Source organism: Equus quagga, chromosome 11 (genome assembly GCF_021613505.1).
Source record: "Equus quagga isolate Etosha38 chromosome 11, UCLA_HA_Equagga_1.0, whole genome shotgun sequence".
In the NCBI taxonomy this organism is placed as follows: domain Eukaryota; kingdom Metazoa; phylum Chordata; class Mammalia; order Perissodactyla; family Equidae; genus Equus; species Equus quagga.
The window spans coordinates 49,122,994-49,141,472 of NC_060277.1; positions in this window are offsets into that span (position 1 = coordinate 49,122,994).

The following is an 18,479-nucleotide window of genomic DNA, read 5'->3' on the forward strand; positions in this document are numbered from 1 at the left end:
TCATGAACTTTGGACAAGCTGATGATGAAAGAAAAAGAGGCCAAGACACTCACTGCCCCACCAGACCAAACGAAAGGTAAGTTCAGCTCCTTGGAGACTCAAGTTCTGGCTGTACCAGTGAGCCCTGGGCTTCAGCATCTCCATCCAAACTACAGGCCTTTGCAAGGCAAGCAGAGACTTTGCGTGTAAAGAACAATCATAGATTTATTTTTCAGGACGATCCTTTTTGTGAGAACGCATTCTACACCCTGACTACTCTGGAGACACTTTTGTTCCTATAAAATTTGAGGATGCATTCTCACAGCCTAAAATCCAAGCCCTCGTGCGTGGAGAGGAGCGTCTTAAAGAACACATCAGCAGTCTGTTGTTTGCCTCCTGCATGCTGACCCTTCTTGGGTTGAGGATGACTGTTTTCCGAGAATAGAAAATTTGGTCTAAATGAGAAATAGTCTTTAAAATTGCTTTATTGCTATGTTGGTTTTTCTTTGTAATTATGGTTGAGTTATTCCATAAAATTTACTGCTATGATAGTCTTCTAATGGCAATACAGTCCAACCAACTTGTTATACACTGGTGAAGATGGTAAATGGGCCATGGAATCTAAAACTTCTTTTGCTGAAGACACTGGTTAGGTTTTCCAGAAGTTTTTGGTTCAGTTTTCCGTAGGAATTGGCCTAGAGGCAAAGCTGAATTTGAGGTGTCCTAGAAATAGCATGAGAAAATGCCTTTCTAGTCTTATTTCCATCTTAAATAATGAGCAGAACTGTGTGTTGAAAGGGAAACATTTGTGTTGGACTTGAGCAGTGAAGGAGAGAAAAAGAAAAAAAAATGGAAAGACCAGAACAAAAGTCGGCCAAGTGCCTGGAAATAAATATGAAAATATATATAATAAAAAAGAAAAACTTTAAAACTACAGACTTGAGAAACATAGAGTTCCAGACTCTGAAAACAGGAGTCAAGAGGCATAATTTTGCCTCGTAAGATGGTATTACAGAAAGCATGGATCCATTGATATTTAATTTGAATCCAAGTTATAATATATTAGCATATTAACAATCCTAAATTCTCTTTAGTTCATTAAGGCATCCATTCTTTGTGAAGAATACTTTAATTTTGCCTGCATGTTACCCTACCACAGCCTCCCAATTTCCTTCTGTCCTCCTTATTGAAAGCAAGTGAAATATTGGGCTTAATAAACTGTCCAGCTTAAGTTATTTAATTAAGATTAAATGAGTTAATTCACTTTCACCTTTCAAATTTCTTTTGCTTCACCCTCTGAAATTCAAGTCCACAGCTAGTAATAAAGAGAGTAGAGTAATAATTGGACATGTGACACCAGACCAAATACCACTGTGTCTAAAATAAGTAATAAAAATGTCATCCACACCCTCTCTGAAACTTGGATTCTATTATTATATATTTAAGATTTTTATTCAATTCGTAGACAGTGCCTCATTCATGAATGAATGAAGAATGAAAATGCCTAGGTCAGACATAAATATAGCACCTGCCGTAAATAATGGAGGAAATAATATGTAGATCAAAACTCCTTCTTCAGAAATAAAACATGATTGAACACAGTATTAGGAGAATATCAGATATCAACGAAGGGATATCAGAGTACTGGTCCCAGAATAGAATTCGCTCTTGTTCCTTCTTAGCACATCGTTTGGGTGAGCTTGAGTAACCTGGGGACTCACAGGGTTACTCTGAGTTTCTGTGTCCACTCAAATAAAATGAAAATAATAATACTACTGGTCAGGGTTGTATGAAGATTAAATAAAATCATGGATGAGGAATCCCTAAATTTACTGATCAGTAGTTCTCAAAGTGGGTCTTGCACCAGCAGTTTCAGCAACACCCTGTTCAAAATGCCAATTCTCAGGCCCCACCCCAGACCTATTGAATCAGAAACGCTGGGGGACCCACCGATCTGTGCTTGAAAAAGCCCTCCAGGGCTAAGAATCACCGCTTTTTGATAAAAATGATCCTTGTTATTTCCATCACAGTGAATTTGTATGTGGAACAATCCACATATGTTACCACAGAATCCAGTTATAGAAATATTCAAATATGTGAAGATGTACATCATTTTATAAATGTGAGAGCAAAAATGTTCAAGTGATTTACCCAAGTTCATATAAATTTTTAAAATGTCATATTATAAAATTATGCAAACACACACATATAATTTTCTCATTAATTTTCTTTGTAAATTTGGAGAGGCAGGCCTATAAGAAACAAAACTCTTCAACATACTGGGTTGAAAAACTTTTGGCCAGTGCCACAACCCGCTGGGCGCTGTGATGCCCAGGCTCACAGGTGTCACCTGGAAAATGTAGACCCATCTTGTGACGTTCTGTTTCGCTGGAGTTTCCAATTATAGATCCCCTCCTCTTTCTACAGTCCCACTCTCCCTCGATTGATACGATTTTTTCTTGTTGTCAGTGATCTCCGTGTTTTGCTTTTTAACCTCTATTTGCATATTGTACAGAAAGAGACTAGAGAACCACACTAATGGTGTCACCTTTTAATCCAGGCTGCATATTAATAAAAAGAAAGCTTCAGGTAAAATAGCATCTATAATAAATAAATTAATTAAAGAACATCTGTACTTCTTCAGTGCTCTAAGTTTATCAAACTAAGTTCTCACTCAGCGGAGATGTACTCATTGAATGTTGAATAGGTAAGGAATTCCTATAATGACCTTTTCCATCCACTTTTCCTCATTCTTTGTCAACAAGTAGATAAACAAATTAGGGTTCTTCTTAAAGTAATTTTGCAGTTATAACACAGGCTTGAAAAATAGTAATCTGAGTTCTAAAAACAGTTATGTAGAGTTGAATCCTCCTTCCAAAATCAGGCAAAGAGCAGGAAGGACGTAAACAGCATGCGAAAAATCAGAATTCAGATTCATTTCACAAGTTTGTACTTTATTCTCTAACGTCATAACAGAAAGAGCTTCCAAATCTCTCTATATGCAAGTTAACAGAAGGTGAATTCAGAATCACTGTTTTGTATCAGGGTTCCTCAAACTCATTGACGTTTTGAGCCGGATAATGATTTGTCACAGGGGTTATTGTAGGATGGTTAGCAGTACCCTTGGCCTCTGCTCACTAGATGCCACTAACATCCCCCCCTGTCGTGAAAACAAGAAATATCCCCAGAAGTTGCCAAAAGTCCCCTCGGGGAACAAAACTGCCCCCAATTGAGAACCTCTCTATTGTATTAAGTGATTATTTCTTCTGCTAGAAAATAAAGGTCAAGAAGTTAAAGGAAGTTTACAAAAAGGTAACACAAAACATACCACACATTTTTGCCTTTATTCTATATAATGCAGGTTATATGAAATGCATAAGGAGCAATCAGTTAAATATAAATCTGTCACTTGTTTCAAGGGACTGGCTGCAACCCAAGTGGATAAGAAATGTTGTTTTAGAGGTTTTTCTATAATCAGTGTCTTGGAAGCACAGTTGAGAAATATATTAACCGTATCTTTTTATTTTCTGTATTCTCATGCTTTGACATATGGGGCCTTGCTGACCCTAGAAGGACTGTCCCCCCAGGTTCAACCAATTCCTAGAGATAGTAAACAACTCGCCCACGAGTGTGCTTTTCAAATACAAACCAATCCAGAGCTCACACCTAAACCAGCTCCTTTTCTGGGTTCTCACTTTGGGACACTATCCATCCTCCCTAACCACCAGGGTCAGATAGCAGACAATGAGTGACGGCCCCTACACACCAGAGCCTGCTGAAATTATTCAGACTAGCCAGTCCTAAGTTGGTTTGTACTGCCTGGCCCATTCTTCCACAGAAACCACAATAACATTCTTGCCCACAGTGCCTCCTCTCCCTCTGCCTTGTAACCAACCTCAGTACCTCCCCATGTGTCCCCTACTGGAAGGGCGTGCCCTCTTCTCTTGGGAATTGTGAGTAAACAGCTGTCTTTTCAGTAGCTGATCTCTTGGTCTTAACTATACCTCAGATTTTCTATTTTGAAATTCTATTTTGAAACAAGCTGTATACATCACAAAATGGTGTCAAACACTGGTTTTGACAAGTCCAAACAAAGACTATCTGATACTCAAAAAAGAAATGAAACTTTTTAAAAAGTATCTGTTTTTTCCTTCTCTTTCTGTGTTTTAATTGATTCTTAAACTTTTGGTTTTATCCTCCTTATTTGCTAGTGTTGTGTTTTACCAGCTTAGTTTCAAAGGTGTTTCTGAGGAGAAACTATTAGTGTAGATACAGGAAAGTGAATGATATTTGGGTCAAAATAAATCTAGCTCTGAATCCAAAGTTTATAGTATGTCTTTGGGTCTTCTGTTTTCACCTCCTGTTTCTGTTTCCCTATTTTTAAGAGGAAAATAATACTAAAATAATGATTATGATATAGAGTTATCTTAAGGATTATACGAAGTAGTGTTAAACATTTATTCATTTAATAAAATTTAGCCCATTAGGTACCAGGCTCTGTATTGCTCTTTTGTGATGCACAGGGTAATGTCGGGAGATGAAAGTAAATAAGCAAATGAATAAGTAAATGAGAATTTCACATGAAGGATATAGAGAACAGCAAAGAGTCATAGAGGGACAGGCCTGAGTGGGATGTGCTTTAGATGTGGTGGCCAGGTAGACCTCTCTGAGGCCACTGGCTGGCCACTTGACACCAGACAAGCTTCTTCTCCTTTCTAAGTTTCTATTTAAATAACTGTAAAATGAACGAAACTTACAGAATGTTGTTTGCACACAATAATTAGTAAGTATTTAGTACACAACAAAGTATTAGCTCTTATGACAGCAGTGTTAAAGTTTATATCAGTCTCAACATGGAGTTTGGGTTGTATCATTCTCAACAAGTCCTTTTTAGATTTCAGAACGTCCCAATCTGAAGAACTCCTCTGTGAACTAAACCAAGAACTCTTTAATTCTATCTTTAGCAAGACTTGTTTCTGATAAAGTGAGCTAGATGCCACAGTAACATTTACCATGTTATTCAACCAGACACCTTGAGGACAGGACGTAGTGTTTGCAACTCATTCCCTAAACAGTGTGTTAACAACTCTTGGTTAAACAAACAAAAAAGGAACCACTGACAGAGATATTTTAGCTGTAATTTTTTTAAGACCTACCACCATCCCTTTCCAAATGTCTTTCTTTTTTTTTTCACTTTGTTAGATCTTGCAGGTGAAAATAGTTTCTATCCTTAAGTAGATTAATAATCCTCACACCTTGACTTTAAAAAAAACTTTAGTAATAAAGCACATATTTGCTCAGAGTTTCCAGATACTTCCAACTAAGGTGCAGTGTAATTGAAACGGGAAAAGGGAACTTAAACAGTGTAGAAATTATTAAATAGATAGATGTTCAGAGCAGACAATTTGATTTGTAATCTCGTACTAGGTAAATCATTCAGTACATCTGTATATAGCATGAGGGCCACTCTAGGAAAATCCTAATTTTAAAAATAATAATTTAGAAATCAATAGTATTGAACACTTGTAACTTGCCATGTGCCAGGAACTCTTTTAAGTGCTTCACATTAGTTGATCATGAAGTGGATACTATTATTATCTTCATTTTATAGCTGAGACAATAGACACAGAAAAGTGAATAACTGGCTCAAGTTCACACAGCTAGAGAGTTGCAGAGAAAAGATTGATTCAAACCTGGGCAATTTGCCTCCTTAGTCCATGAATTTAGCTGCTATACTATCCTGCCTCTTAAAAGCAAATAACTTCAATATCAATTTCAAGTTCCAGGGTTATACAAATCACAGGACTTGTACAACTGGTAATAATATTTAGATTTCTGGTCTGAAAAAGCTCCAAAAACAACTGGTATCAATTTATTACCTTCATGGACAAAAAGCAAGTACTTAAACAGAAATGCTTCTAGTCACTCAAGGAGACCGTCATATGATGCTTCAATTTTGCTTTTTGTTCTTTTCTTAACATGGCGTATGTGTCAACAAATCGTACAGCACCATAAATTAACTGCCTTGGGGTTGTAGGAAGGAGGATTTTATTAAAAGCCTCACGTAACTATTCTAGTGTCTCTGTTAGCTACTCATACTTGGGATCTTTGGGTTGGGGAGGGAAGGAAAGAAGATGTGAGGTCAAGAGAAATACAACAGAGGAGAAATTTAACATTCGCCAGTGAAGAACAAAACCAGACACTTCCTTCAAGACACATAAGAAGGAGAAAAAGCTATTCATGGCAAAGATAGCATGAGGGAAGAAATATGGAGAAAGAGTTCACAGAAATAACAGAAACTGAGCTATTATTGAAAAACATCCAGAAAATACAGTTTGCTTTTTATTCCAGAATTTTCTATGTTTGATCATATATAGCCTCAAGGCACTATAGATCTGCATAAAGGACTAAGCAATGTTTGGTTTTCTCCACTGCTGACCTACACCCGGTCATTATGTTTGACAAAACTTTGGGATATGAAGAAGGATTGGAATGACAGTGCACCATTTAACAAATCCTTTTCAGCATTTCTGGGAAAAGTAGATATACTGGCATATTTTATTAAAATGATAAATTCTTTATATAAGTATTTTAGGAAAAGGAATAAAAAGTAGTCCATTTAAAAAATATTTCTGCATAAAACAGCAAATTTTTATGTTACGTAAATATCACTGAAAGGAAAGATTTCTGCTGAAAGTAGAGCAATTCTGATGACTTTGGAGAAACTACCTTTGAGAAAGTTACTATGAAGTTAACTACTGGGAATCTCACTGTTATTTGAGATCTTAGCATCCAAATGGTTTGAAGAAATTGCAAGGTTGAAGGAAAGTACAGTGAAAGTTCCAATTCAGTTTGAAGAAGAAGGGGGAAAAAAAAAACATGAAGCATGGGAGGGGGAAATAGCAAATATTTCAAAAAAAGAACATCTTTTTCCAAGCTTAGTAGCCAAAGCTAACTTGGCTCCAAAGGCCACTCAGGCATGTGACCTGTGGCCTGTGGCCTGCGGCACACCTATACTGCTTAGATTTTTACAGGGTGATCCAAAACGCTGCAATGCTGCGTCCACCCTGAGCAATCTTCAGATGTCTGGTTGCCTAAAATTAACCCCAAACTAATTTTGAAGTTCTCAACCTACTCTTCTCTTCTATTTTTTTCGTCGTTGCAAAAGTTTTTTGCAAAATATTTATAAAGAATGGAAAAAATACGAAAAAGCAGACAAACGTTATCCATAATCCTCTCTCCCCAGAAATAACTGAAATGAACTCTTTGCCTCCAATAATTACTTAACGCATTTGTCTGTACACAACTGGGATCAAACAAAATGAAAATTGTGAAGCAGTTTTTCTAAATCATTTAAATCTTTTTATTGATCATTTTAATGACAATGATATCTCATGGTCTTCTAAGGGGGAACCTTTGGTTATTTCCAATTTTTGACTATAGTATATAATATTGTATGGAACATATTTTCACATGTATTATTTTCTGCATTGTGATTTGTTTTCCTTGAATAGATTCCTAGAAGGGAGAGAAAAATATCTATATATTCACTCCATGTCTTCACCTCTCTTAAAACCTTATACTGATGAGTTAATCTTTGTCTTCAAGCAACTTTTCAGCACGATGTAGTTAGCACATTTTTTGAGCCTATGAGTGTCTGACAATGTCTCTCTGTTGCCTTCACCCATGAGTGACTGCAGAGATTGTTCCATGCTTCTCTATATTTACTGTTGGAGTGGTGGATTTTGATGACGGCCTGAATTCCATACCAAGATGCTCATAGGAGCTTTTTATTTTTTTAATCTTTGTCAATTCAAAATGTTACAAGGATGGGATAAGGTCGATCTTTATTGATTTTTTTTTTCTGGAATTTAACAAGCCCTTTTGATTTGCATCTCTAGGTCGTTTTACACTTAAAAAAAGTCTCCCTCAAGTATATCTTTCATTATGCTCCCTCTCAATCATGATTTCTTCTTCAAAAGTACACTTAATTCTCAGGCTGGATCTCCACTATCTGTCTTCTGCATCTATCACCACGTATCTTAATATTTTTTCTTTCTGTTTTGTGATAATAGTCTCAAGGAGTCCTCCATGTCACTGATTTAAATTTTTAACACTGTCAATTATGTCTTTATTGCCTGAAATGCAAGTGTTAATTCATAGAAATTAATTCCACTCTTGCTTTTTTAGTTTTCCAGAACTCTTCCTTATATCACAAATCTCACCATGATGCAGTGGGTACACATATAGGTTCTGTAATCCCACTACAGGTATTCTACCCCCAGTGCTACCTCTTTCTCACTGTGTAACCATAGGAAAAGTTCTTTATATTTCTAAACCTCATTGAAAAGAGGATAATAATGGTACCTCCCTAACGGATGTATTGTGACTATTAAGTGAAATAATCTATGGAAAGTGCCTAACCTTGCACCTGGGACATAATGAGCAGTTAGCAAATACTAGTTCCTGTTATTGTTTTCACCATTATCATCATCTGATGGTGCCTTTATGTCTCTGGGGATTCTGTCTTTGAAGCTGTCTCTTCCTATTTCTGCTCAAGGGTACACATCACAGCACAGAGATTCTACGATGTTTTCATTCTCGCTCTTATTCTTCTTACTTCAAGTCTATTTTGGTTGCAAAATCCAAAAAACAGATTGGTTTCTATCCTTTAAACCCAAAGTGTCACCTCCTCTCCATCTCGGTTTGCCAGGTTTTAAGCTAAATGAGACGCCACCTGATTTGTTCCACGTCTCAGGAGTTTATTCTGGAAGAAATACGTTCCTGTGGTCACCACCACAGATGTTATGTGAACGCAAAGTTTTGAATAAATTGCAATCACACCCTTCTACCAAAATGTATTCAATAGAGCCACAGGCAATACATATAATTTTTAAAAGTTTTCCCCGACAATTTTTATCAGACAGTGGGTTATAAAAAAGTATATAATGTACTATTTATTTCACTCAACTAATACCACCGACTATGTGCCAATCTGTTTATGAGCTTCCTGCTTTCACTACTGTTTTAAGAGATATCTCTTTTTTGTTCTCAGTCCTTCCAGAAATATATACTTCCTGAGAGGCTTTAAGTCATGTGGCTGGCCACCACGATGCTAACTGAGTCAGTTATGTTTTCCTAAACTTTGCTTCTCTCGATTCAATGAGTGATATGTACTTCTGTTTAGAGAGGGAAGAAGCTCACCATTTAGTTGATTTATTAATGATAATACTTTAAAGAAAAGCAACAACCAGAGACTAATAAAACAAACTACACTTCCAAAGCTAAGCAAATATACATATCTTTGCTTTTGAATGACAGAGAAATTACTTGAAAAGTGATGCGGCAAAGGAGAAATAGACAAAGAAAGATTAGTCTTCTAATGGGATTTAAGAAGTTGGCAAAGTGATGACTGCTTCAACAATGATAAAAACTAAAGTAAGCAAGGAGATAATACTTCTTTTTGAAACCTCAAAAGCCTAAAATCTCTCCAAATGTAATGAATGTCTAGGACCCCAAAACAGGTTAGGTTTGCATTAGTTCTGCTTCAAACGTCTTGGGGAACTAGTCAGAAAATCTCATAAGCATCTTATGAAATAGTCTAAGGTCATCTTGTCCAGCATCCTTTTTTCCCTGAGTCCAGAGTCACATTTGTAAATATTTTCTCAATCAAAGAAATCCTGTGAGTACAGTGCAAAAAGAAGAACCAGGACTAACGACAGCAAAGAAAATGCGTTATGGAAAATCCGCTGAATCAGGCAACATATTCACAACCTAAAATGCTCCCAAAAGAATCAAGGCAAGTAACACGCATATAATCATGGAATGTGAGAAACAAATGAGTCTTTTTTGAAGTCATTTAGCCTCATCCTTTTATGTTGCATATGGAAATTCTGATGCAGCAGATATAATAAAGTCCTTGCTTAAGGTTCCTGCCATTTCAAGTGGCCCAGGGCACTGCACAGTGTTTCCAAGACTGCAAAACACAGACTACACTTCAGGCCACAGCACAATCATACGCTGGAGATCTGAGGACACACTTACCCCAATATATCTAAATGCCCTGTGATCAAAGCCCTCAGCTAAGTTACTGGAACCAGTTCTAGAATGAATAGAAGCTGGTAGAGAAAGAGCTTCAGAATAAACTGAAAATTTTGTATTGTTGGTCTAGAGTTCCAAGATCTTCTGTAAATAAATATGAAATTCCTAAAAACAGAGGATATTTTGAAAAGTTTCTCTAAACATGTTTACCTGAGCTACCCCCAGCTCAGGCCTCTCCCCTGTAAATCAGCCTTGCAAATCCTAATTCCTCCTCAACAACTTCTCTTGAATATATACTGCCCCCCTTCAGACGTTAGCTCAATTCGCACCTTCTCAGGCCTTCCCCGACCAGCCTTTTAAAAATTGCAACACACTCCTTGACTCTCCATCTTCTTTCTCAAATTTTTTTTCCTCCAAATTATTCATCACCATCTAACCTGCTGTATATTTTGCTTACTTAATTCAAATATTATCTCTTGCCCAACCTGTATTCCTGTACCTGGTATAGGTTCTACTGTCAGTATGAAATAAATATTTTTGAATAAGTATTTGAATGAATGAGTAAATTAATTAATTTCCAAGAGTCCATTTACAAGTAAAGACTCTTTTGTTCCACTATCTTTTAAAAGATTCCTCATGAATGTTAGTTGATCTGATTCTTCAATGCATGACCGAAGCATTTTTTTCTTGATTAACCTCATTATGTAAAGTGATATCACTATGTAAATTGAACAACAGTACATAAGTATACTATATGATCACATCATGAAAAGATCCCTTAAAAGAAAGGAAAAAAACTCTCCTCTTAATGTAGAATACATAACTAAAAAGAGAGTTCCAGTTCTTTCCTTATTTGATGTCAGTTCAGAGTTAAACAATCTTTGAATTTAGACACTATTGCCCAACTCAGGACTTTATTCTTCATTTATATACTACACCTAGGATTATCCTCAGGGCATCCAAACGTATTTGAAGAGGTAGGCCATGGAGAAGTGCCTATGTCCCATGACAGCATACAAGGTTTTCATCACTGCTTTACTCATTAAAATCCACAAAGAGGTACCAGGGAGAAAAAAAACACTTTCTAAAAATAACAGCATTTGGTCCAAATATCCATTCATTCTCTTTATTCATGTTAGAATTTATGTCAAAGCACACTTTAATTCTGATTCACAGGAACTTTAATATGATGGGACTCAGAAGATTAAATTTAACTTTTCTCATAGTGCTCCATCCCTCACTTCAAGGTTTTGGCTCAACCGACCAAGCTAAACGACTGGTTAAACCCTGACAGGACCTGAGATTGCTGCTTTCAGGCTGGTCCTAAGTGAGCAGCACCACAACACAAACCACTGGAACCGTCATTACTTTTTTTTCATTCTGAAAAAGAAGATGTGTGCAAGATTTTACTGACTAATGAAAAATAACTAAGAGGGTACTAACTATTGGTGAAATTTTTTTCCCTCTAGCACAACTCACTATTTCTGGATCTTTATTATGAAGAGTGCTCTGTCTCTTATTTGAAGGGAAGAATTTAATGTTCCATTACATGCAATCTGGTTTGAAATTGAGAAACATGCAGTTTCAAAACATATGGGATTCATAACTAAGGGGTTCACAGCTGGGATCCTATGCAAAGACTTGACTGAGGTCTGAGTGAAGAGAATTAGAACCAGTTGTATGTGGATATATATTCTGGGTATATGCAGATGTCAGATGTGTGTGTTGTATATATGTGTATGTGTGTGCACTCTAAAGAAAACCATCCAAGACTGTCACAGTTTTCCAAGGCTGCTATAACAAAGTTCCACAAACTTGTTGGCTTAAAATGATAGAAATTTGCGCTTTCACAGTTCTGGAGGCTAGCAGTCTGTGTCGAGTTGTCAGCAGGGCCATGTCTCTTGCGGAGAGTCTTTTCCTTGACTCTATCCTAGTTTTTGGTGGTTGCTAGAAATCTTTGGCATTCCTTGGCTTTTAGATGCATCACTCCAATCTCTGCCCCTTGACATGGCGTTCTTCTTGTGTGCCTGCCATCACATCTTCTTCTCTCTTAGCCTGTGTCCCTGTGTCTCTTCTCTTCTTATGACACCAGTCACACTGTGTTTAGAGTCCACCCTACTCAGCATGACCTCATCTTAAGTAATAACATCTGCAAAGACTTTATTTCCAAATAAGATCACACTCTGAGTTTCCAGGAAACACATGAATTTGGGGCGGGGTGACACAATTCAACCCAATACAAGTTTGCTGAGACCCATAAAAACCTTAAGTACTAGAATAATCAATTTAAAAATATAATAAAAATATGTTTTAAAGAAATAAAATGTGGGATTTAATATATAACTAGAGCATGAGAGATTATTAAAAATAGAAGAGCCTATCTAGAAAAATGCAAACAAAACTTCCTTAGAAACAAAAACTATAATAATTTATATAAAATACTCAATGTACAACACATTAGAGATAACCAAAAGTGAAATTAATTAACCTGGAATGTTTATCTGAAATTTTCTAGAATGTAGCATATATAGACAAATGGAAAATATGATAAAGTGCTAATAGACATGGAGAATAAAGTAGGAAGATCCAACATCTTTTAAATATAAATGGAGAAGGAGATAGAAAATTAAACAGAAGAGACATTTGAAGGGATAATGGGTAAGCAATTTACAAATAATAATTAGTTATTAGCTACAGGAAGGCTAATGAATCTCAAGTAAGATAAATAAAATGAAAGACACATCTAGGCATACCATAGAAAACCCTTATAACTCCAAAGACAAAATCTTAAAATCAGCCAGAGAAGAAATACATACTATCCTCAAATGAATGACAATTACATGGACAACTGATTTCTCAAAAGCAATAGTAAAAGTTGGAGGAGAATAAAATAATAACATCACTGTGCTGACAGAATATAAATGTTCTAGAATCATTAGTGTTTGCATGTTATGTCTTTTTCCATTCTTGTATCTTCAACTTTTCTGTGTTTTTGTATTTAAGTCATATCTTTTTGAAACAGTAGAGTTGAGTTTTGCTTTTCTCTGTAGTAGACTATTATTCATCTATTAATTGGAGTATTTAATGTAAACACTGCTATATTTTATTTTAAACCTATCATGCTACTATTTATTTTCACTTGTTCTTCCTGTTTTGTGTTTCTCTTTTACTTCTTTCTTGCCTTCTTTGAATTAATAAAATATTTTCCACTTTCCTTCCTCTATTGGCTTCTATGTGACACATTTATTTGTTATTCTTTTAATGAATTTCCTAAAGTATACAATTTTGGTATCCCCAGAGATTAATGAAAGTTCTGATCAATGTCAGCCTGGCAGCGTTAAGAGTCAGCAAATGCTGGGAGACGAAAAGCAGAGAGTGAGATTTGGCTCACTTTCTTCAATTCCCGTCTCTTCAGGATCTTGACCACATGCATTCCAGATGCCTCAGCACCTCATCAGTACCACCAACTGGTGCTTCCCATGTACCCAGCTTCTTTAGTCATCCCCAGAGAGAAAACTGGTCTGGTCCAATCTAATCCATAATTCCTAGAAGCAGAAGCTTCAATCTAGAATTGTACACCCAATAAAAGTATATTTTACAACCGTGATAAGATTAAGAGTATATTAACATACAGGCAAAACTTGAGGGCACTTACTTTCAAGAAAACTTCCTTAAAGAACATTCTAAAGGAGAGATTACAGGCAGAAGAAAAGTAGTAGCCTTTCCAGAGTAATTGTCTTTCCAAACTCCAGAAATTAAAAGAAATTAATAGAAGAAGCATTTAATCTATTTTTAAAGACAGTAAAGATTTTTTAACTCATAAAAAGAAAAATTAAGATATTATAAATAAATATGAATTTGTCTAAAACCACAAGAAACATAAAAAATTAAATGTACCGTTTAGACAAATATAGTTGACTAGATTTTTTAAGTGCATGTATATGCTGAAGACACACACGTAAAAGATACAGATACAGAGTGAATGAAAGTTAAAGCATAGAAAAAGATGTCAGAGCCAAATGCTAACCAAATAAAGTGGGAATGATTATATTTAAATTAAACAAAATACTCTAAGACAAGGAGCATTATTGGAAATAAGAAGTAATTCTATAGTGATAGAAAACTAAATTTACCAGGAAAATAAAACCATTCTAAGCTTATGTGCACCTAATAATATAAGTAGAAAATAGAAACAGAAATATAAAAAGAAAATAGAAATACAAGCAGAAATTTGCAAAATCCACAGTCGGAGTCAAATACTTTAACATATTTTTTCAGTAATGGCTGGATTAAAAGGACAAAACATCGGTGAGGACACAGAGCACTGAACAACACCGTGTTCATCGGGCAGTGCTCAGCTACAGGCAGAAACAGGTAAACCTTGAAGCCTCAGAGACTTAACACGATTTTGTCCTGCCTACACCAGAGTCACCAAGGATTCAGGGATTAGGATGCCATTCATTTTGTGGTATTGTCATCTTCTGGAGCCCACTGGAATCCTACTGGGCCTACTGGGTCCTCTGTATTTAATAGCCAAAAAGAGATGAAAGAGAAGAAGGACTTTCATGACATTTTAAAGGTCAAGATGAAAGTGCCCTATATCACTTCTGCCCATTTTCCTTATGCTTAATGGGCGAAACATTCACCTTAAGATGTTAGAAAAAGAACAGAACCCCCCCCCTAAAAATAATGCAGGAAAAAATTAAGATATGCATGGAAATTAATGGATTAACAAACGTACATAGAATATAAAGATTCAACAAAATCAAAATTGGCAAGACTGATGAAAAAAAGGAAGGACAAAAACTGTATGGCCTTTCCATGCAAGCCAGAGAGCGGTCCGTTCCACATTGTCCCGGGTTCCTGTCATAACTCAAAGGCAAATTTTCACAACATCTGGAGCACTTGATGTCCTAGAGATGAAGAAGAAGAATGTCCTCAAATTCCTTGCAGCAAGAACCCCCTTAGGTGGCACCGACCTTGGCTTTAGCACATCTACGTCACAATTCTGAAGAGGACCTGGAAGGAGACTATGCTGGTGGCTTGTATAATTGTTGATGTTGAAACTATTGTTGCTGTGTGAAAGACAAGATTTAACCTGGAACATTTAGAAAACATGTTTCCACCTCTATAGTGTTTGAAATCATATAATTAAAAATATACTTTAAGGGCTGTAAATGTAGGTTTTAAAATTATAATTTTTAAAAATTTTTATTATTTTTTTAATTGCAGTAACATTGGATTATAACATTATATAGCTTTCAGATGTACATTGTAATATATTTCGAATTCTGTGTAGATTACATCATGTTCACCACCCAAAACTAATTAAAGTCCATCCCTTCACATGTGGGCCTAATCACCCCTTTTGCACTCCCTGCTTTACGTCGTCTTCGATTTCTTTCAACAATGTTTTATAGTTTTCAGTGTACAGATCTTTCACCTCTTTGGTTAAGTTTATTCCTAGGTATTTTATTCTTTTTGTTGTAATTGTAAATGGGATTGTTAGTCTTAATTTCTCTTTCTGCTACTTCGTTGTAAGTGTATAGAAAAGCAACCGATTTTTGTATGTTGATTTTGTATTCCGCGACTTGACCATATTCATTTATTGTTTGTAAAAGTTTTTTAATGGAATCTTTAGGGTTTTCTGTATATAAAATCATGTCATCTGCAAAGAGTGACAGTTCCACTTCTTCTTTTCCAATGTGGATCCCTTTTATTTCTTTTTCTTGCCTGATTGCTCTGGCTAGGACTTCCAATACTGTGTTAAACAAGAGTGGCAAAAGTGGGTGTCCTTTTCTGGTTCCTGTTCGTAGAGGGAGAGCTTTCAGTTTTTCTCTGTTGCAAATGATATTTGCTGTGGGTTTGTCATATATGGTCTTTATTATGTTGAGGTATTTTCCTTCTATACCCATTTTATTTAGAGTTTTTACCATAAATGGATGCTGTATCTTGTCAAATGCTTTCTCTGCATCTATTGAGATGATCATGTGATTTTTATTCTTCATTTTGTTAATGTGCTGTATCACATTATTAGATTTGCAGATGTTGAACCATCCCTGCATCCCTGGAATGAAACCCACTTGATCATGATGTATGATCTTTTTATTGTATTGTTGTATTCGATTTGCTAGTATTTTGTTGAGGATTTTTGCATCGATGTTCATCAGTGATATTGGCCTGTAATTTTCTTTTTTTATGTTGTCCTTGTCTGGTTTTGGTATCAGGATAATGTTGGCTTTGTAGAAGGAGTTAGGAAGCCTGCCCTCCTCTTCAATTTTTTGGAAGAGTTTGAGAAGGGTAGGTATTAAGTCTTCTTTGAATGTTTGGTAGAATTCACCAGGGAAGCCATCTGGTCCTGGGCTTTTATTTTTTGGGAGATTTTTGATTGCTGTTTCAATCTCCTTACTGGTGATTGGTCTATTCAAATTCTCTACTTCTTCTTGGTCCAGTTTTGGAAGGTTGTATGTTTCTAAGAATTTATTCATTTCCTCTAGATTATCCAGTTTGTTGGTGTATAGCTTTTCATAGTATTCTCTTATTATCTTTTGTATTTCTGAGGTGTCTATTGTAATCTCTCCTCTTTCATTTCTGATTTTATTTATTTGAGCCTTCTCTCTTTTTTTCTTGGTGAGTCTAGCTAAGGGTTTGTTGATTTTGTTTATCTTTTCAAAGAACCAGCTCTTGGTTTCATTAATTTTTTCCATTTTTTTTTAGTCTCGATTTCATTTATTTCTGCTCTGATTTTTATTATTTCCTTCCTTCTGCTGATTTTGCACTTTGTTTGTTGTTCTTTTTCCAGTACCTTTAGAGGCACTTTTAGATTGTCTGTTTGGGATTTTTCTTCTTTGTTGAGGTAGGCCTGAATTGCTATAAACCTCCCTCCTAGAACCACTTTTGCTCTATCCCACAGATTTTGGAGTGTTGTATTTTCATTTTCATTTGTCTCCAGGAATTTTTTGATTTCTCCCTTGATTTTTTCATTGACCCAATCGTTGTTCAGTAGCATTTTGTTTAATCTCCACATTTTGTGACTTTTCTGATTTTCTTCCTGTAGTTGATTTCTAGTTTCATATCTTTGTGGTCAGAAAAGATGCATGGTATTATTTTGATCTTCTTAAATTTATTGAGACTTGTTTTGTGACCTAATATGTGATCAATCCCGGAGAATGTTCCATGTGCACTTGAAAAGAATGTGTATTCTGTGGTTTTCGGATGGAATGTTCTATACATATCTACTAAGTCCATTTGGCCTAATGTGTCATTTAAGGCCAGTATTTCCTTATTGATCTTCTGTTTGGATGATATATCCATTGGTGTAAGTGGAGTGTTAAAGTCCCCTACTATCATTGTGTTACTGTCTATTTCTCCTCTTATGTCTGTTAATAATTGCTTTATATATTTAGGTGCTCCTATGTTGGGTGCATAGATATTTACAAGTGTTATATTTTCTTGTTGGATTGTTCCCTTTATCATTATGTAGTGCCCGTCTTTGTCTCTTGTTACAGTTTTTGCTATAAAGTCTATTTCGTCTGATATAAGTATTGCTACCCCTGCTTTCTTTTCTTTGCCATTTGCATGGAATATCTTTCCATTCTTTCACTTTCAGTTTGTGAGTGTCCTTAGGTCTGAAGTGTGTCTCTTGCATGCAGCATATACATGGGTCTTGTTTTTTTATCCAATTGGCCACCGTATGGCATTTGATTGGAGCATTTAGTCCATTGACGTTTAAAGTAGCTAATGATAAATATGTATTTATTGCCATTTAGTTACTTTTTTTTCCTGGGTGTTTTAGTAGTTCTTCTCTGTTCCTGTCTTTTTCTCTTGTTCTCTTCCCTTATAATTTGATGGCTTTCTTTAGTAATATGTTTGATTGCTTTTGTCTTACTTTTTTGCTTACTTATTATAGGTTTCTGATTTGTGATTACCATGAGGATCCTATTTAATATTCTATGTATATAACATATATATATATCTTGAGTTGATAGACTCTTTAGCTTGACCTCTTTCTAAAAGCTTTGCTTTTTCACTCCCCTCCTCCCACATTTTATGTTTTTCAAATCATATATAGTGTCTTGTTTAGTGTGTGTCTGTCCATTACCCTCTTATCATTGAAATAGGTGATTTTAGTACATTTGTCTTTTTACCTTCATATTATCTTCACAGGTGGTTGATCTGCTACCTTTAGTATATTTTTACCTTTACAAGTAATTTTATTGCTTGTTTGTTGTTTTTTGGTTTTTTTGATAATTGTTTTTACCTCCATTTGTGGTCATCGCTTTCCCACTTAAATAAGTCCCTTCAGCATTTCTTGCAGAACTGGTTTCTTGGTGATAAACTCCTTTAATTTTTGCTTGTCTGGGAAGCTCTTTATCTCTCCTTCCATTGTGAATGACAACCTTGATGGATAGAGTATTCTTGGCTGTAGCTTTTTTCCTTTTAGCACTTGAAATACGTCG